The 5,617-nt window shown below is 35.9% G+C and overlaps 1 long non-coding RNA gene across 1 annotated transcript; it reads left to right on the top strand.

Moving 5' to 3' along the window:
- Nucleotides 1-267: 267 nt before the first annotated feature.
- On the top strand, nt 268-5,304 carry LOC126633193 (uncharacterized). The gene is made up of 6 exons (XR_007626976.1): nt 268-367; nt 3,209-3,496; nt 3,774-3,989; nt 4,112-4,324; nt 4,447-4,542; nt 4,634-5,304. It is a non-coding gene; the product is annotated as an uncharacterized LOC126633193 (long non-coding RNA).
- Nucleotides 5,305-5,617: the final 313 nt, after the last annotated feature.

Raw genomic sequence — 5,617 nt, 5'->3', positions numbered from 1 at the left:
GGAAGCATGAATTTTCATACACTTGCGGGACGAATACATATATGTCATCGCTCAAATACCCTTCGCGCAACGAAACTATGTATTCGTCATGCAAGTGTCTGAAAATTCAATTAAGGCTCTTTTTTTTTGGGGAAATTTAAAAAAACTTGCACTATGATTTTTTAACCTTGCGCGACAAAGACTCCATCACGCAAGATTCTATATTTTTAACCCCGTGTGTCTCATTCCTCCCCTCACTTCCCTCTTCTTCCTTTTTTTCCCCACACGATACCATTTCTCTCCTTCCTCTGTATGTCCATCCCTCTCTCCTTCACTCACCTCGTCTCTCCATCCCTCTCACCAGCCATCACGTCTTCATCTCCAAGAGGTAATTTCATTTTCAGTTTTTATTTTTAGTTTTGTTTATTGACTGTGGGGGTTAGAATTAGGGCAATGGGGTTTAGATTTAGGGTTTGTAAATTGGGGGTTATATTTATGTTCTTAAATTAGAGTTTTTAGGGTTCTTAATTGGGGTTAGATTTAGGTCTTAAATTAGGGGAACGATTTTGGGCAATGAGGTTAGATTAGGTTTTCTTAAATTGGGGGTTAGATTTAGGCTGCTTCACTGGGGTTAGATTGAACAACACATGCAATGTTCCTTATGCCTTGAGTACTTTGGAGTCTGTGCTCAAACATGTACTGGCGGGAGCTGAAAAATCTTGCAATGTTCCTCTTGTTATAACAGTTGCAATTTGTTTTTTGGGTGGAATTATGATTTTTTTTTTCTCTTCACTTTTAATGGAAATTGTATCGGAGAAACTAATTAAATTAGTGCACAAATCAATTATAATTTGTGTATAATTAATACTGGTGATTATTCACCTTGTTTGTGACTGATAAGATTTGAATTTGGATTGTTATCCCATTTGGGTGTGCATTTTGATGTATGAAATTGTAGTGCACGCTCTGAGTTTATTTGTTCAACTCGAGTGAACTTGTAAGAAGAAATGGTTGGTAGCCTTATACTAGTTAACACTAATTACACAACATAAAAATCAACTCAGTATGGGTTTCTTTTCCCTCTTGATTGAATGACTGAGTACTAGATGAAATACTTGATTGATCAGAAGAACCCAAACATTATTGTTATTTGGAATTGGTATAGGAGGAGACATCAATGAAACAAGTAAGGAAGAATCAATCTGTGGATTTTTGGACACTAATTTACTGTTTCGAGTATTTTGGGTTGCATGAGTTTGGTTTAGGATTAAGCTTTGATTTGGTGAAATGAGCTAATACTTACACTTATGTGGTTTTGTTCCTCCTTAAGTTTTACTTTTGAGATTATTACTTTTACATTTAGTATTTTTTACTTGTCAACATCTTTAATGTATTGTTAAAATTTATCTAATGAATATTATTTCCTATCGACAAATATAAAAGAGATAATATAAGATAGAGAGGACAAATTCAATCTTTAACCAAGAACTGGGACCAGCTCTAACCTGTGCTAAACATATAATTAAAGAATGATTAGAAACTTAAATTGCCAGATGGAATCAATAAATAGTCTTCAGGTTCTGGAATTAGGATTATGAACCAGCAAGGACATAAAGGAAATGGCATTAAAATAGGCTTTTTATATTAGCACCCCATAAAATGTTGAATGTACCCCACATTAAAATGTAATATTAAATGACTTATTTACCCACTATGCAATGACAATTTTGACATTATTAAATTTTTTTTTAAAAAAAAAAATTCTAAATACACTCCAAAGCACTTTTAATGTATTATTTATCTTCTCAACTATCAAAACTCTCCCACTTCTATTGTTGAACAAAACCCTAACCCCCCTTGATCAGTTATTGTGCATCGAATGCATCCTATGCCCAAGCCCCTTTTGCCCTTTTCCAACCTCAAGCCTCTAGGTCTGGTTCTATTTAATAGTGTTGTATGTGAAGTGAAAGATGAAGAAAGTTGCTACAAAAATTTGGGAAAATCCTCTATTCAATTCTGGGGAAATTTGCAGCAAATAAAAAAACTCTAAAAAATTATTGCTCCTAATTTTTCATATCTCAAAAACCCTATCGCAAGAATATCATTCAGGGCTCCTTATTCTACTACAAGTGACCATCATCTTGTTAGCAAGTATGGCAACCCTTGAGATCATCCTCTTCTATGTGGATGATCTGAATGTGGGTAACGTTGCTGAGATTCACTAGAGGACGATGGTGGAGCACTTGTCCAACTAAGGTAATGGAACCAATTTGATAAGTTGATTTGAAATCTTTCAGCAAACTAAATGTTCAGATGATTTGAAATCTTTTGGCAAACTAAACGTTCAAATGGTTAGATTCGGTCCCTGAGAATTAAAAATGAGTGTTATAAGATTTGAGAAATGTGAGGTGTATAGAAAATGTGGGGTGTGTGAGTATTATGGGAAAGTAGTGGGATGTATTAAGATAAATTTTAAGTAAAAAAGCAAATATAAGGTGTATTAAGTATGTTGAGTTTATTCAACAATTTTCAGATAGTTAATAAAAATAAGCCTTAAAATAAGGTTGAAAGAGCATGCGCTGCAAAGATCACTTTAGATTCTCCTGGTGCAAACTTTAGAACTGTTTTCTGACATTACACTAATTAAATTCTCCTGGTTTTGTTCTCGCTCGGGTAAATTAGATAATTGTTAATATTTCTTTTTAGTCCCATTAATATAGATACCTGCATATATGCATTTTAAATGTTAAATATTTGGTTAAAAACACAAAAACCAATCTAACGGTTAAAAAGTTCTATATAACTGTACTCCAAATCACCAACAAATTTTTGTACATACATAAGCTCGTTAATAGATCATATATTTCAATTGAATTTTAATCTAATTAACCCTTCTTTTATTGCATTGTGTCAAGTACTCAAATTAGTAGTAAACTGCCCACTCTCCATGATAAGCTGTTGAGTTATGATTTTGCTTCCAACTACTCCTTTATGCTAGTTTCTTCTTATAAGTTATAATTGTAGGGTCTTTATTCTAGCTAACATTGATTAGTTTGTGTATAATAGATCAGTTTTAAGTTTTTTTTCTGCCAAACTTGAATTGGGTTTAGAATTAGGGTTTTAAATTAGGGTTTTAAAATTTCGTTGTAAATTTAAGTTGAAATTATTATGCCTGTGTACGGTAAGTTAAATCTTTGTGTACGAAACAAATTTATTTCCAATTTTGTAGATGCATAACTCATTAGATCCCAGAGGGTGATGACTTTTACACCTAGTCCGACGACTACACCTTCTCTGACGACTACACCAACTACTGCCGCCACTGCTCCGGCAAAGATGGACCATAGGCCAGTGAATCCAGTTGACTCAGCTAGTCCTCCAGTCCTACAGGCGTCAGCATCATCGACTTCTTCGGTGGCACTACCTGTGAGCACCCGAAGTGCTCACCGGCGCCCTCGCACTCCTGACCAGATGTCGCCATCGAGATTCACAACCGATGCCTCAAGTACACAGCCAGGTATACAATCCTAATTTACTCCCTCATTCCCATGTTAACTGAGTTTTGTTGTTTTAGGTTCAAATTGTTAAGTTATTTCATTTAAGGATTAAAAAGTTGTCATCGTTCTGAACCTATTATTAAACTGTTGTGATCATTTTGTTGGATACGTATATTGTTTATGTTGTTTTCAGGGTTTTGGGAAATGTTTTAATTATAGGGAGATTATGCCGAAATTTTAGTAGGATTTGTTATTAGTTTTGGGTTAACATTTTTTTTTCATTTCTTTGCAACCAAGAAAAACACCCGGGAACCTTGTCAGCAATTGAAGAGGATGAAGGTCACTCGGGTGACCAACAGTCGTATCGCAATCAGATCCGATAAGCGACATTGGGCAGCACCAACGGCGGAGCAACATAGTGCATTGGTCCATGACATTGGGCACGTCGTGCAGACTTTTTGCCTTATGTGGTGGAAGTCTTGGAAGGTGATGCCAGAGGAGGTGAAGAACACGGTGCGCAATCATTTGTCGATAAGTAGCGTAGCCTTTTTAATGCTTTTCATGTAAAATTTAAATATTTATATTTATTACTATATTTTATTACTAATACGTTCGTAATATTTGTTACATTGCAGACAAACTACAATTTCGATGCCATCAACAAGGACATGTTGGCATACCTCAATCGGCTCTTCTCCGAACGCTACAAGCAGTGGAAAAGTGACCTGTAGCAATATTTCGAGCATTTTGATGATCCGCAGGTCGAGGAGGGTTGCCCGAAGGAGTTCGAGGACCTAGAAGATAGTTGGGTTTGGCTCTGTTGTCATTTTCAGGAGCCGGGATATATGGTGCGTTTTTAAGTAGGACTTCTTTCATTTTACTTTTTAAAATTTTTAGTAATGTTTATTATGATTTTTTTTATTTTCTTTAAATATTACAACTAATACGTTTATTTTGTGTATAACAAAAGAAAGCGAAAGCAAACAAGAACAATAAGAAGAAGAAGGCTATTCTCCACCATTCGGATTTGAGGCCTTTCTCATATATGATGGAGGCACGACAGAAAGTATATATTACAGCTTTCATTTCCTTTTAAAATGTCGGTAATAAATTATTTTTTTCGTACTAACATTTTCCTTATCTTTTTCTATTTCAAGAGGGTTCAAAATTCCCAGAGATCGACATCTTTGCTAACATTTATGTTCGACCTGGGGATGAGTTGACCCAATCCCTTCATGTAAGTAATTTCTTATGCATTAAAGATTTATACTAGTCATTTCAAATTGTTTTATATTAATAATCCATGTTTTTTTTTTCACAGGCGACTATGGTGGAGAAGGATCAGTTGGTGCTTTAGGAGTTCGCCTCCCAACTTCCCCCAGACACACTGATGGAGTCTGTGGATCCCCCTGAGGATGCGAGTTTCGCATCCTGACAGAGACGTTGGAATAGACTTTCGGTCAGAGGCCAGGGACATTGTCGGGGGATGGGAAATGCTAGGCGGCGGGAGAATGAAGCCTCTTCATCTTTGCAGTCGAAGGGCAAGGTTAAGGGTTTGACGCAGGAAGTTGCTGGCCTGAGGAGTGAGCTGGCATTGCACAAGTCTCAAATGTCAATGCTTGTACATGCCCTCAGTTCCTCTGGAATACGTCTCCTTGATTTTTTTGCACCATCGCCGTCAGAGCCCTTCCACCCTGAGCACACACAGCAATCAGGTCTATCGACATTCGACCCCATCCCCAACCCCACCCCCTACCAGTAGCAAGATTACCAAGCACTTCCAAATGACTTGCCTACATATTATTTCACTTTTTTTTTTCATCGTCTTGTTCCCACTTTATTTTAAAACTTTGTATTTGTACGTACATTTTTATTTATATTATAAATACATTGTTTTTTTATTCATTAATTTTTTATTTTTTATTTTGTCGTTTGTATGAAATATTTTTTTATAATAGTCCTTTTATTCTATTTATTATTTTTTTTATTAAAAATCACACTTGCGCAACGCTAACTAATCGTCGCGCAAAACCACGCACGTCTTATATGTTTTGTCGCGCAAGTTTTTTCGAGACAAATTGTTGACGTCCCCAAAAATTTCTCGTCACAAAGCACACTTGTACCCTTTTATATCGTACGAG

The sequence above is a fragment of the Malus sylvestris genome, chromosome 8 (genome assembly GCF_916048215.2).
Source record: "Malus sylvestris chromosome 8, drMalSylv7.2, whole genome shotgun sequence".
NCBI classification, from domain to species: Eukaryota; Viridiplantae; Streptophyta; class Magnoliopsida; order Rosales; family Rosaceae; genus Malus; species Malus sylvestris.
Note: the sequence above shows the minus strand (reverse complement) of the source record. Positions and strands in the feature narration are given on the sequence as shown.